This window comes from Narcine bancroftii, chromosome 3, assembly GCF_036971445.1.
Source record: "Narcine bancroftii isolate sNarBan1 chromosome 3, sNarBan1.hap1, whole genome shotgun sequence".
NCBI lineage: Eukaryota > Metazoa > Chordata > Chondrichthyes > Torpediniformes > Narcinidae > Narcine > Narcine bancroftii.
The window spans coordinates 331,536,300-331,548,649 of record NC_091471.1 but is presented as its reverse complement, the minus strand read 5'-3'; the positions used below and the strand labels follow the sequence as shown (position 1 = coordinate 331,548,649).

The 12,350-nt window shown below is 46.0% G+C and overlaps 1 protein-coding gene across 3 annotated transcripts in view; it reads right to left on the bottom strand.

The window, feature by feature from the left end:
• The window catches only part of LOC138759219 (ras-related protein Rab-37-like), a 216,775-nt gene that overhangs the window by 116,521 nt on the left and 87,904 nt on the right, over positions 1 to 12,350 (bottom strand). Inside the window, exon 3 of one of the 3 annotated variants that reach the window (XM_069929301.1) lies at positions 7,346 to 7,403. The exons of the other annotated variants lie outside the window; for them this stretch is intronic. The gene's annotated coding sequence lies outside the window, so the exon portion shown is untranslated. The remainder of the gene's footprint in view (positions 1 to 7,345; positions 7,404 to 12,350) is intronic. 3 annotated transcript variants of the gene reach the window in all.

The following is a 12,350-nucleotide window of genomic DNA, read 5'->3' as shown; positions in this document are numbered from 1 at the left end:
TATCCTTCCTATAATTTGGAGACAATATTTATATTGCTGTCCCTTCACTGCCACTGGATCGGAAACCTGGAAGTTCTTCTCTAGCTCCATTATGGGTCTCCCCCATACCCCCAACACCTCAACAACAGGCAGCACATTTAGCAGGGTGGTTAGTGCAGCGCTGTCACAGCGCCAGCAGTCAAGACTGGGGCTCGAATTCTGCCCTGTCAGCAAGGAGTCTGCACGTTCTCCCTGTGCCAGCATGGGTTTCCCCTGGGGGCTCCAGTTTCCTCCCACCATTCGAAATGTTCTGGTGGTTGTAGGTTAATTGGATCGAAATTGGATGGCACGGACTTGTGGGCCGAAATGGCCTGTTACTACGCTATATGTCTGAAATAAATTTAAGCTGCAGTGGTTCAAACAAAGCAGCTCCCCACCACCTTCTAAAGGGCAATTAGGGATGGACAACGAAAAGTTAGCTCAGTTTGCGAAGCCCAAATCCTCAAATTAATATAAAGCCCGCTGTCCATCCAACTTTGGCTCTCACTGCCCACGTCCTTCCCTGAGTCTCTGGCTGAGCTGTGGCGTTCATTACCTACTGGGTTCGTGGCACATTCTCTTAGGTCTCTGTCATTCAGATGCCTTCTGAACCCCTCCCGAGGTAGAGCCCACTCCTCTGTCATGGCCTGGTGATGTGCAGGACATAAAACTGCTGGAGAAACTCAGCAGATCATTCCTGATGAAGGGCTCAGGCCTGAACTGCCTTTTACTTCTTATAGGCACTGTGTGACCTGCTGAATTTCTCCTGCACTTCTGGGCATGGCATTCAACCCCAACGTCTCCAGTTCATGATTGGGAGGCGGTGTGTGTCAAGCCACCACCACCACCTTTCACCCTATCTGGGGGTAGGTCTGAAGTGGGCTTCATCCTCCCTGTGTCCCCATTCCAGGCCTTACACAGAAGTGCTGCGGGAAAACTCAGCAGGTCATGCAGCGCCCAGAGGAAATAATTGGTGACCAATGTCTCAGGCCTGGGCCCTTCGTCAGCTAGACTGCCCGAGCCCAAAACGTTGATTACTTTTTGCTTTCTACGGGCGCTGCGTGACCTGCTGCGTCTCTCCAGCTCGTTTGTGCATTGCACTCGACCCCAGCGCCTGCAGATTTTCTTGGCTTGACCTCTTTGGAGTGAAGTCCTTGCCTTCTTTTGGCTGCCTCTAAGCCCTGCTGAACCTTATTGCTCTACTGGCTCATCGTGATGGCTATGTAAAACTCAGAGCATAGCGTGTAATTCTGGTTCGGCCCGTGACAGGGAGCCTTTAGGAAAGGGTACAGTAATCGACCAAGTCGCAGCCTGGATTTGAGGCCGTGAGCTTTGGGGAGAGATTGGACAATCCCGGCTCCTTGTCTCTGGTGCGGTGGAGGCTGAGGAGAGACCTGATTGACGATGAGAGTGTGATGCCCTGCTCCAGACACAAAACTCGAGAAAGACTGTATGACAGGCTTTATTCAGTTAAAAGTCTCTGCTACAGTGATTGCTGTACTGGTGACTCCTACAGTAGACAGGGTTAACGCAGGGTTAAAATGTCAAATAGTAGAGGAGATGTGTTTGTGCTGAGGGATGGGAGGGAGCTTAAAGGAGAGGTGGGTGGTTTGGCAGCTCATTGGGTTCACCTCTGGTGACCAGGCCCCCTTGAGCAGCCAGTGCACTTCTCCAATCGAGGGGCTATGTCTGACTCATTTTCACACTCTTCCTCCTCCTACCCTCTCTGCTCATTGCCTTCTCAATCACTGGTATCTGGTTGTCTCAACTCAGCGTCCTCACCACCCTCGTCTCTGTCTTTTGTCTTTCCCCGCTCAATACTGAATCTTTGGTATCCTGCAGTGGCCCTTTTACACTGCCCTCAAGAAAACGGGATTTAACCACCTTTTAACCGCTTCACTTAGCCGTGTGAACACAACGTTGTTTCAGAGCTGATGTGTTCATATCGGCTCCTGTGTCAAAGGTTTAGCCACCTTCCCAGGACACTGACGCTGCAAGGTGGCAGGTCCCCACTCCTCCTGACCCAGGATCCCTGTGTGAAAGGTCGCACTGACCTTGGTTCAGTGTGAACGGCCCAAGCTGGCTTTAAACACCAGTCGTTCACATGCCAATTAAGTGGCCTCGATGTGTAAAAGGGATGAAAAAGCACTTCACAGGAACGACATCAAATGGTCAGGGATCACTGAGGTCATCCCCCACCCTGTGCATCCTGTGCATGTAGAGGTGCGACCTCTCCGGGACAAGAGTTTCTTCTCAATCTCATTCCTCCCATTTCTGCAAACACCCGACCGACCTGTGGGACTGTCACGGCAAGATCTTTTCCACAAATATGGTTGGCTTCTTACTACCATTAAAGCTTTGCAAGCTGAGCACCTTTAGATCGTTTAAGCATATGGCGATGGTCAATAAACCAGAACCGTTCCATATCCTTCCCCATCAGCTCTTTGGGAGGACTGCACTTCTCATGAAGATGGGGCAGATACTTGCTCAGATCCCAGAAAGTCTAGAACTGCAGGTCCATCCAATGGGGCTTTGCATCTTCTCCATTATCGAGCTATTAGAGGATCTGGCTCAGACCATATATGTGGCCAATGAAGTAGATTTCCTTCATTCTGGAATTTTCCTTCAGTGGGCTTCTCTTTGCAGCCGCTCAGCTGAGCTTGCAAATTGTAACCAGTTTGTTAGTGGTTACTGATTCACCTAGTATGGTCTATAAGCCACTGAGACCTTGCCACCAGAAAGGCAGAGAAATAAGCTCTCTTCATCAAGCCTTTCCCGCCAGATCCCATTCATTGCATCGCATACACTGAATACTTTTGCTTTACTCAGAACTGGAGCTGCAGTGGCTCCTTGTCAGAGATCCAGTTGGATGTCACGAGCTGAGGAAAATTCTCCAGCAGCCTTTCCAGCACACACCAGGCTAGATACACCTGGGCCACTATTCACACTCCCATGTGTGTAGAGTTGAAGCGTCTCCAGGTCAAAGATCACAGTGAGGAGATTCTTCTCAATAGGGTTGCCTAAGAACCATAAGACCATGGAACACAGAACAGGCCCTTTGGCCCATCTAATCTGTGCCAATTTATTATCCTGCCTAGTCCCATTGACCTGCACCCGGACTATAGCTCTCCATTCCCCTCCCATCCATGCACCAATCCAAACTTTTCTTAAACAGAAATATCAAATCTAGCATTCACCTCTTCATCTGGCAGCTCATTCCACACTCTCACCACTCACTGCATGAAGAAATGTCCCCTTCCCCTTTCACCCTTAGCCTCTTATTTTGCTCCTCTTTTTCTTGTCTCACCTAATCTCAGTGGGAAAAGTCAGTTTGCATTTATAATTTTGGATACCTCTGTCAACATAACACCGAATAGCCTGAACACGCTTGAGATTGTCTGATCTCGGAAGCTCAGCAGGTTCAGGCCTGGTCAGTATTTGGAGGGGAGATGGAACACCAGGTGCTGTAGGTTTCTGTGAGGGGCACTGGACATAAAAGTAGATAAAAGTTAAAGAATTTCATCTATGTTGCATTCTAATAATAGAAACTTTACCTTTAAATCTCTCCTCATTCTTCTACGTTCCAGGGAAGAAAGTTCTAATCTGTAACCATATATCCATATAGCAATGACAGCACGGAAATAGGCCATCACAGCACCTTCTTGTCCATGCCGATACTCTCCTAGTCCCACTGACCCGCATTCTGCCCAAAACCCTCCATACCTTTTACATTCATGTACCGATCCAAATTTTTCTTAAAAAATAATATTGTACCTGCCTCCACCAGAAACTCATTCCACACAGACCCCGCTCTCTGAGTAAAGAAGCTTCCCCTTGTTGTGCACCTAAACTTTTGCCCCCTCACTCTCAGCTCTTGTTTGAATCTCCCCCATCCTCAATGGAAAAAGTCCATCCACATTTACTCTATCTCTACCCCTCAACATTTAAAGACCTCTATCAAATACCCCCCTGAGCCTTCTATGCTCCAAGGAATAAAGGCATAACTTGTTTAACCTTTCTCTAGAACAGGGGTGTCAAACTCAAATTCACAGAGGGCCAAAATTAAAAACTTGGACTAAGTCGAGGGCCAAACTAAATATTTATTGAAAATTTTCAACAACATCTGCATGTTTTCTCTTCTTTCAACATATGTAATGTTAAACTTTAGGATATAACTTTAGGAGGATAATATTACAGGTCAGGAGTAGGTAGCTCAAGTTCACCCTTTGCTTGACCTGAGGGAAACATATTTGGTCCCTGTGGAGATGTAGTCAGCATTCACAGGCTGTGTCCATTTTGGCCTGCATCAGGACTCAGCATTTCCTGCTCACTCTTCAGGCTCTAGGCCTCTATTCACCCTCGACCCACCTTCCATCTACCTGACCAGTCCTTTACCCAACCTCTACTCACCCCTCACTCCACTCGCTCTGCCTCTACCCACCCCATCCTATACACGCCCCTCTTCTGCCTCTCCCCTCAACCTGTTCCTCCCTCTACCCGTCTCTCACCCTCTAATCACCCCTCCCCTACTCGCCCTGCCCCTCCCCTTTTACCTCTTCCCTATCCACCCCTCTACTCATCCCTCCCTCTAACTGCCCCTCGCACCACTATAACTTCCCCTGCCCATTACTCCTCACCTACACCCTCTGCCCACCCCTGCTTACCCACCCACTCAGCCCCAGCGCGCTGCCGATCAGCCTTTGCGGAACAGCGGGGGCCGTGCGCAGCCTGCCATGTCTGTCGCGCCGACAGGAAATCACAGGCGCTCGCCAATCCGCCGCACCGCTCGACAGGTGGGAGAAGTGACTGGTTGTGCGGGGAGCCTTCCAACTGGCTTGCCGGCTGATGACATCGACAGACTTCTCGTGTTACAATTTTGTTTTCCCCGTTCTCAAAGTTTGCACGGTCAACCTGCAACACTCTTGCTCCCTTCGTGTCCCGTGGATCTGATGCCCGGGTGTTGTTAGGATTCCCAGCAGAAGGTTTGTGGAACTTTACCATTCTGGATTCCTTTTTGAGAATATTCTGGCCATCTTTTAAGGGGGGTGGTTTTAGGGGGGAGGGTATAGTGAGGGGGTGGGGAAGGATGTGCAATGAAGGGAGAGGATGGTGGGGGTGACATTACCAAAAAACAGCATCGGCTCTCGCTGCAGGGCGGGCCACCTCTAATACATTTTTGAAATGATCTTGCGGGCCAAATATATTTGGCCCGCGGGCCAGAGTTTGACGTGTGTGCTCTAGAACGTAGGAGCTGAAACCCAGGTATTGTTCTGGTTAATCTTCTCTGTTCTCTCTCTTCTTTGTTCACATCCTTCCTGTAATTTGGTAACTAGAACTGAACACAATATTCCAAATTTGGCCTCACCAATGCCTTGTACAATTTTAACATGACCTCCCAACTCTTATACTCTATGCTCTGAATTATAAAGGCCAGCATTCCAAAAGCCTTATTCACTACCCTCTCCACCTGAGATTCCACCTTCAGGGAACTGTGCACCATTATTCCTAGATCTCTCTGTTCAATTGCATTATTTAATGCTCTACATCCACCATGTATGTCCTATTTAGATTAGTCCTACCAAAATGTAGCACCTCACACTTGTTAGCATCAAACTCCATTTGCCAACTTTCAGCCCACTCTTCTAACTTGCCCAAATCTCTCCGCAACATTTAAAAACCTTCATTTTCCCCAACGCCACCTTTCCTAGTATCATCTGCATATTTACTAATCCAATTTACCACCCCATCAGCTAGATCATTCATGTACATTACAAACAACAATGGGCCCAGTACAGATCCTTGAGGTACACCACTAGCCACCAGCCTCCAACCTGACAAACAGTTCTCCACCACCGCTCTCTGGCATCTCCCATCCAGCCACTGCTGAATCCATTTTACTGCTTCCATATCCACACCTAACGATTGAACCTTCCACATGGGACCTTGTCACAGGTCTTACTGAAGTTCATATAGGCAACATCCACCACTTTACCCTCATCAATTTTCCTGGTAAACTCTTCAAAAATTTCAATAAGATTTGTCAAACATGACCTTCCACACACAAATCCATGTCGACTGTTACTAATCATACCATGTCTATCCAGATAATTATATATACCATCTAAGAACATTTTCCATGAGTTTGTCCACCACTGACATCAAACTTACAGGCTGATAATTGCTCGGTTTACTCCTTGAACCCTTTTTATAGAATGGGACAACATGCGCAATCTGCCAATCCTCTGGCACCATCTCTGTCACTAATGACATTTGAAATATTTCTGTCAGAGCCCCTGCTATTTCTACACCAACTTCCCTCAAAATTCAAGGGTATATCCTGTCCACCTTTATATTTCTTAAAAGCTCTAAATCTTCCCCCTCTTCAATCATCCGTTTTCATAATTTCCCTACTTGTTCCCCTTTCCTTACACAATTCACTATCTTTCTCCTTAATAAATACTGAAGAAAAGAAATAGTTCAAAATCTCCCCCATGTCTTTTGGTTCCACACATAGCTGACCACTCTGATTCTCTAAGGGACCAATTTTATCCCTCACTATCCTCTTGTTGTTAAGGGAACTGTAGAAACCCTTTGGATTTACTTTACCTTATTTGCCAAAGCAACGTTATAATTCTTTTAAGGTTTTCTAATTTCTTTCGTCAGATCCTTTTTACATTCGTTAGATTCCTCGAGTGCCTCATTTTCTCCACGCTGCCTATATTTACTGAGGGCATCTCTCTTTTTTCTGAACCAAGTTTCCAATTTCCCTTGAGAACCATGGTTCCCTCAATCTTTTAACCTTCCCTTTCAACCTAACAGGAACATAAAGATTTTGTACCTCAAAATTTCACCTTTGAATTACCTCCATTTCTCCATTACATCCTTCCCTTAAAACAAATCACCCCAATCCACTCCTTTTAATTCCTCTCATTTCCTCAAAATTTGCCTTTCTCCAATCAAAAATCTTAGCCTTCTCCATGACTATTTTGAAACTTATGACATTATGATCACTGCTCCCAAAGTTCTCCCAAACACACACCTGTCACCTGACCTATCTCATTCCCTGACGGGAGATCCAACATGGCCTCTTCTCTAGTTGTTCTTTTATGAATTGCTGCAAAATATTTATTGCACACCTTTTATAAACTCCAAACCATCCAGCCCTGTTACCATATGGGTCTCCCGGTCTATGTTCGTAAAATTAAAATCTCCCACAATCACCACCCTGTGTTTACTGTACATATCTGCAATCTCCTTACAAATTTGTTCCACCAATTCTCACTCCCCATCAAGCATTCTATAATACATTTCTATAAGCGTTACTTGCCTTTCCCGTTCCTCGTTTCCACACAAATAGCCTCCCTAGACGAGCCTTCTATTCTATCCTGCAAAAGCAATGTGATAATATTTTCTCTGCAAGCAATGCCACAACTCCGCCTCTTGTCCCTTCCAATCTATCACACCCGAAGCAACGAAATCCAGGAATATCTGTTTAGCCTTTTCCTCTAATTCTGTTCCAGTCTGGGCAACATCCTAGTAAATCTTCTCATTTTGTACTGGTACTGTGACAGATATGTTTTATTTTATATTTTCTATAGGTATGTTTTTAAGGAGAAATTGTTGCAGGTTTTTTTAAAGTGCAGGTCATATACAAACAGTTCAAAACAGATCTCATTTAAAATACTAGAGCCTTGCTCAAGCCAGGCAGGCCGACTCTGAGTGCCTTTGCAAAAGCTTTGGGGAGTCCCTATAGAGACCTCACTAATGGATGGTTGTTTTGGAAAGCAACAGATGAAAGAACTCGGAGGATTGGGTTTGGAACCACAGGCACTTTGCTGTTGCTGAGGGCACTTTGAGGGCTCTTTGCTGAGGGCACTTTGCTGTTCTAAGAGGGTCATGTGGTTTTGCAAGCAGAGGGGGTCAAACAGGCCTTTCTCTGAGAGAGAGAGAGAATTCAGTTCTACAGTTCAGCAGCAGCTGCTGCGACTGGAACAGGACAAGCTGGCAAACTTGTGGAAATCCCCTATTTTGAAGATAGGTTGTGAGTGCTTAGTTCAGCCTGGACAAAGCCCTTGTGGTCCAGGACTGGCTGTCTAATGTTTCACTTGAAATAAGAGAAACAGAAAAGGAACTCTGTGATGTCCTGAAAGAACGAGATTATCATCTGGAAAACCTTGATTGGGCAAGTTTTTTCGGCAAGACACTGAAGTGGCTGATCTGAAGGAATCAGTTGTAGGTGTGTGATAGTACAGATTCTATCACCAATGTGTATTTGTATAGATTGTAGTGTAAGATTACTGTGATTGGCTGAGACCATAGCTACGCCTACTGGCAGGTCTTAAGGATTGCTCCTAGCCAGACCAGGTCATTCTGGACTCATTGACCTACATGTGATATGCTCCAGTCTTTTAGTTTTAATAAAAGCCTTGGTTTGGATCAACAAGTCTTTGGATCTTTCAACACACTCTACAGGGTGTCCAGTGACCAACAAAGCTCTCTCTGAAAACTGACAAGAACCTTCCTGAGCAGTAACCATTTACCTTTCAAGCACTAAATTTCCTGCAACCAGTGAACTTGTAGGAGAGAGAAGTGAGATTGGACTGTGAAACAAAGAACTTTTCTGAACTTACATACACATTACATCCACGTGAGCTTAGAATTAGAAGGGGGTTAAGTTAGGTTAATAGTAACAAGTTAAAGTTTGATCCTGTTTTCATGTTTAAAGATAATTAAAAGCAACTTTTCTTCAAGTAACCATTTGTCTTGGTGAATTTCTGTTGCTGCTGGGTTTTGGGGTCCTTTGGGTTCATAACAGTATCTTTCCAGGTAGTTAGGTGGCCAAAACTGCACACAATACTCCAAATTCAGCCTCATAACTTCACCATCACATCCCAACTCCTGTACTCACTGGTTTGATTTATGAAGGCCAATGTGCCAAAAGCTCTCTTTACAATCCTATCCACCTGTGAGGCCACTTTCAGTGAATTATGTATCTGTATTCCCAGATCCCTCTGTTCTACCGCACTCCTCAGTGCTCAACCATTTACCATGTACATTCTTTCTTGGTTTGTCCTTTCAAAATGCAACACCTCACATTTGCCTGCATTAAATTCCATCTGCCATTTTTCATCCTTTTTGTTTCAGTTGGTCCAGATCCATGTGCAAGCTTTGAAAACCCGCCTCGCTGTCCACACCTCCAATAATGTCATCAGCAAACTTGCTGATCCAAATTTTCCACATTATCATTCAGATCATCGGTATAGATGACAAATAACAATGGACCCAGCACCAATCCCTGAGGCACACCTCAAGTCACAGGTCTCCAGTCTGAGAGGCAATCATCCTCCACCACTCTCTGGCTTCTCCCTCAACGCCAATGTCTCATCTAATCCATTCTGAATATCGAACGACTGAACCTTCTTGACCAACCTCCTATCCGGTACCCTGTCAAAGGCTTTACTAAAGTCCATGTAGACAACATCCACAGCCTTCATTAACTTTCCTGGAAACCCACTAGAAAAACTCTATGAGATTGGTTAAATGCAACCTACCACGCACAAAGCCATGCTAGCTATCTCTGATATCCAAATAGTTGTATATCGGATCTCTTAAAACACCTTCCGCTAAATTACCTACTATTGACATCAGGTGCACTGACCTATAATTTGCCTTCATTGCGCTCCCTAATTTAGCTTTAAGTTTCTCCAGGACAAAGTGATGCTTGCCTTCAGAGTTTCCAATTCCATGAACGTCAGGAAATTCATCTATGAGTTGTGTGGTTGGAGATGGCTTCTGTTGAAACCCCCTTTGCCATAACCACCTGGCCCATCTCGTGGCTTCATTGCTCCCAGGTGTGGACCTGACATCTCTTGGCCAAGTGGAATGAAATCCACACGTCATAATTCTCTGGAGCCTTTGGGTTCTCCACTTTCAGAGAGCATTTCCCTGCTAGTTTCAGAGATGCCTTGTTTCACACTTAAATTGATTTCAAGGCAAGATTAATGGCTTGCTCCAGACGCAAGATGAGATATCTCTGCCCTCTGTGCTAGCATTTTGAGGATAGGCACATCCGGTGGGTGTTCCTTCCGGAGAACAGATCCTATTTGGTACTGGGGGCGCCCTGTGTCCACCAGGTGCTCTGAATCTATCCCTGCCTATCTCATCATTCCATTCCCATGGGCTGGACCTCAGATTGCACAGTAATCTGACTTCTGGGAGAGGGAGCCCTTGAAATTCAAGGAGTGACAGCTATCTGCTTGAGAACCTGAGCAGCATAGCGAATGGAAGGATTCTCCCTGGTTACGTGGAAGCATTTCTGGACAAGTTACAATGTGGAATCTAAAGCCCTTCACATTTAAGAAGTTTATGGAGTGATACAATTATTTTCCCTTGTGCCAAAAGAGATACCAAACCATTTGTACTCAGCTCAATACATCACGTAAACTGAACTCCACACCTCCCCCCTTTCACCATGACCAAGAAGGACCGTGGTGGTCTCCCTTCAGATAAAAAGGGAAAAGATGAGTTGGTAGGGAGGCTTGGCAAGTTGGGCCAAAGAGACTATTTCCGTGCGGTAAAACTCCATGATTTTGGCTAGTGGGCAGTTTCCCACACAGATTCAATACTTGCTGCAGATGAGGGGCAACAGCCAGAGGATGTAGGGGTGTGTGCTGGGGGTGGCACATAACCTTTCCCTTCCCTTAGCTGGTACAGTGCTCTCCCCCTCAAACATGCATCCAGCCCACCTTACTGGGGCAACCATGAAGTTACTGCCACACCTCTTCTTTCCAAGGAGATTCGGCATGTCGTCAGATACCTGATCAAACATCTGCAGGTTTCTTCACAGCCTGGTTCGGGAATTCAACTGCCCAGGAATGAAGAAGGCTCCAGGGGATAGAGACAGAGTCAGGTCCATTACAGGCTTCAACCTTCTATCCACCGAAGATAGAGCAATAGAACAATACAGCACAGTACAGGCCCTTGGGCCCTCAATGTTGTGGCAACCCATCTATTCCTTCCTAAAAAATACTAAACCCCCGTAACCCTCTATTTTTCTTCCATTCATGCGGCTGTCTAAGAGTCTCTTTAATGCTCCCTAAGTTTCAGCCTCCACCACCATCCCTGGCAAGGCAATCCAGGCCCCCACAACTCTCTGCGTTAAAAAAAATCTTACTCCTGATATCTCCCCTAAACTTCTCTCCCTTCACTTTGTGTACATGTCCTCTGATGTTTGCTGATCCTGCCCTGGGAAGCAGGTGCTGGCTGGCCTCTCAGAGTCTTGTAGACCTCTATCAAGTCTCCTCTCATCCTTCTACGCTCCAAAGAGGAAAGTCCCAGCTCTGCTGGTATATTATGTGATTAGGCACGCAAGACAGAGTCAGATTCAGAGCACCCAGTGAACGCAGGGCACCACTGGTACCAAATGGGATCTGTTCTCTGGAAGGAACACCCACCAGATGTGTCTATCCTCAAAATGCTAGCACTGCCTCAAATTTCTCCAGGTGTACTGTAGAGAGCGTTCTGACTGATTGCATCACTGTCAGGTGTCAACGCCCAGCACAGGACAGGAAAAGACTACAGGGGGTTGTAAACTTGGCCAGTGCCATCATGGGGATTAGTCTTCATTGAGGACATCTATAAGAGGTGAAAGCAGCCTCTATCAACAAGAACGCTCACCAGCAGGTCATGTCCTTTTCTCACAGCTACCACCTTGAAGGAGGTACAGGAACCTGAAGATGAACACCCAGCGGTACAGGAACAAGCTTCTTCCCCTCCGCCTCTGAATGGACAATGAACCATAGGCCTCACTTTTTTTTGAACTAATTATTTAGTTTAAGTTGTGCATGAAAGGAAATGAAATTTATAGCAATGTTCGCATCTGTAGTGCACATTAGGTCGGCATGGTTGGCGCAACGTTGTTACTGCGCCAGCAATCGGGAGTGGGGTTCTAATCCCTCGCTGTCTGTACCTTCTGCGTGGGTCTGCCCCAGAGGGGTGGAGGCTCCAGATTCCTCCCACCCTTCAAAGCGCACCGGGGATGTAGGTGTAATTTGGGCGACATGGGCTCGTGGGCTGAAAGGCCTGTACTGTGCTGTATGTCAAAATGCCACAAAGCAACAAATTTCCTGACACGTTCATGGGAATAAACCTGATTTTCATCCCCTTCAACCTCCAACACCACAACAGAATTGCCTGCACTATTGCCAAGTCACGTTTTCTTGCACCAGTGAATATTTATCATCTATTTCATTTTTGCATTTATGCCTTTTTAAAATTCAGTTAAGTATCCTCTGCATTTGTCTTTTTTCTGTAATTATTTTTACAAAGTTCAG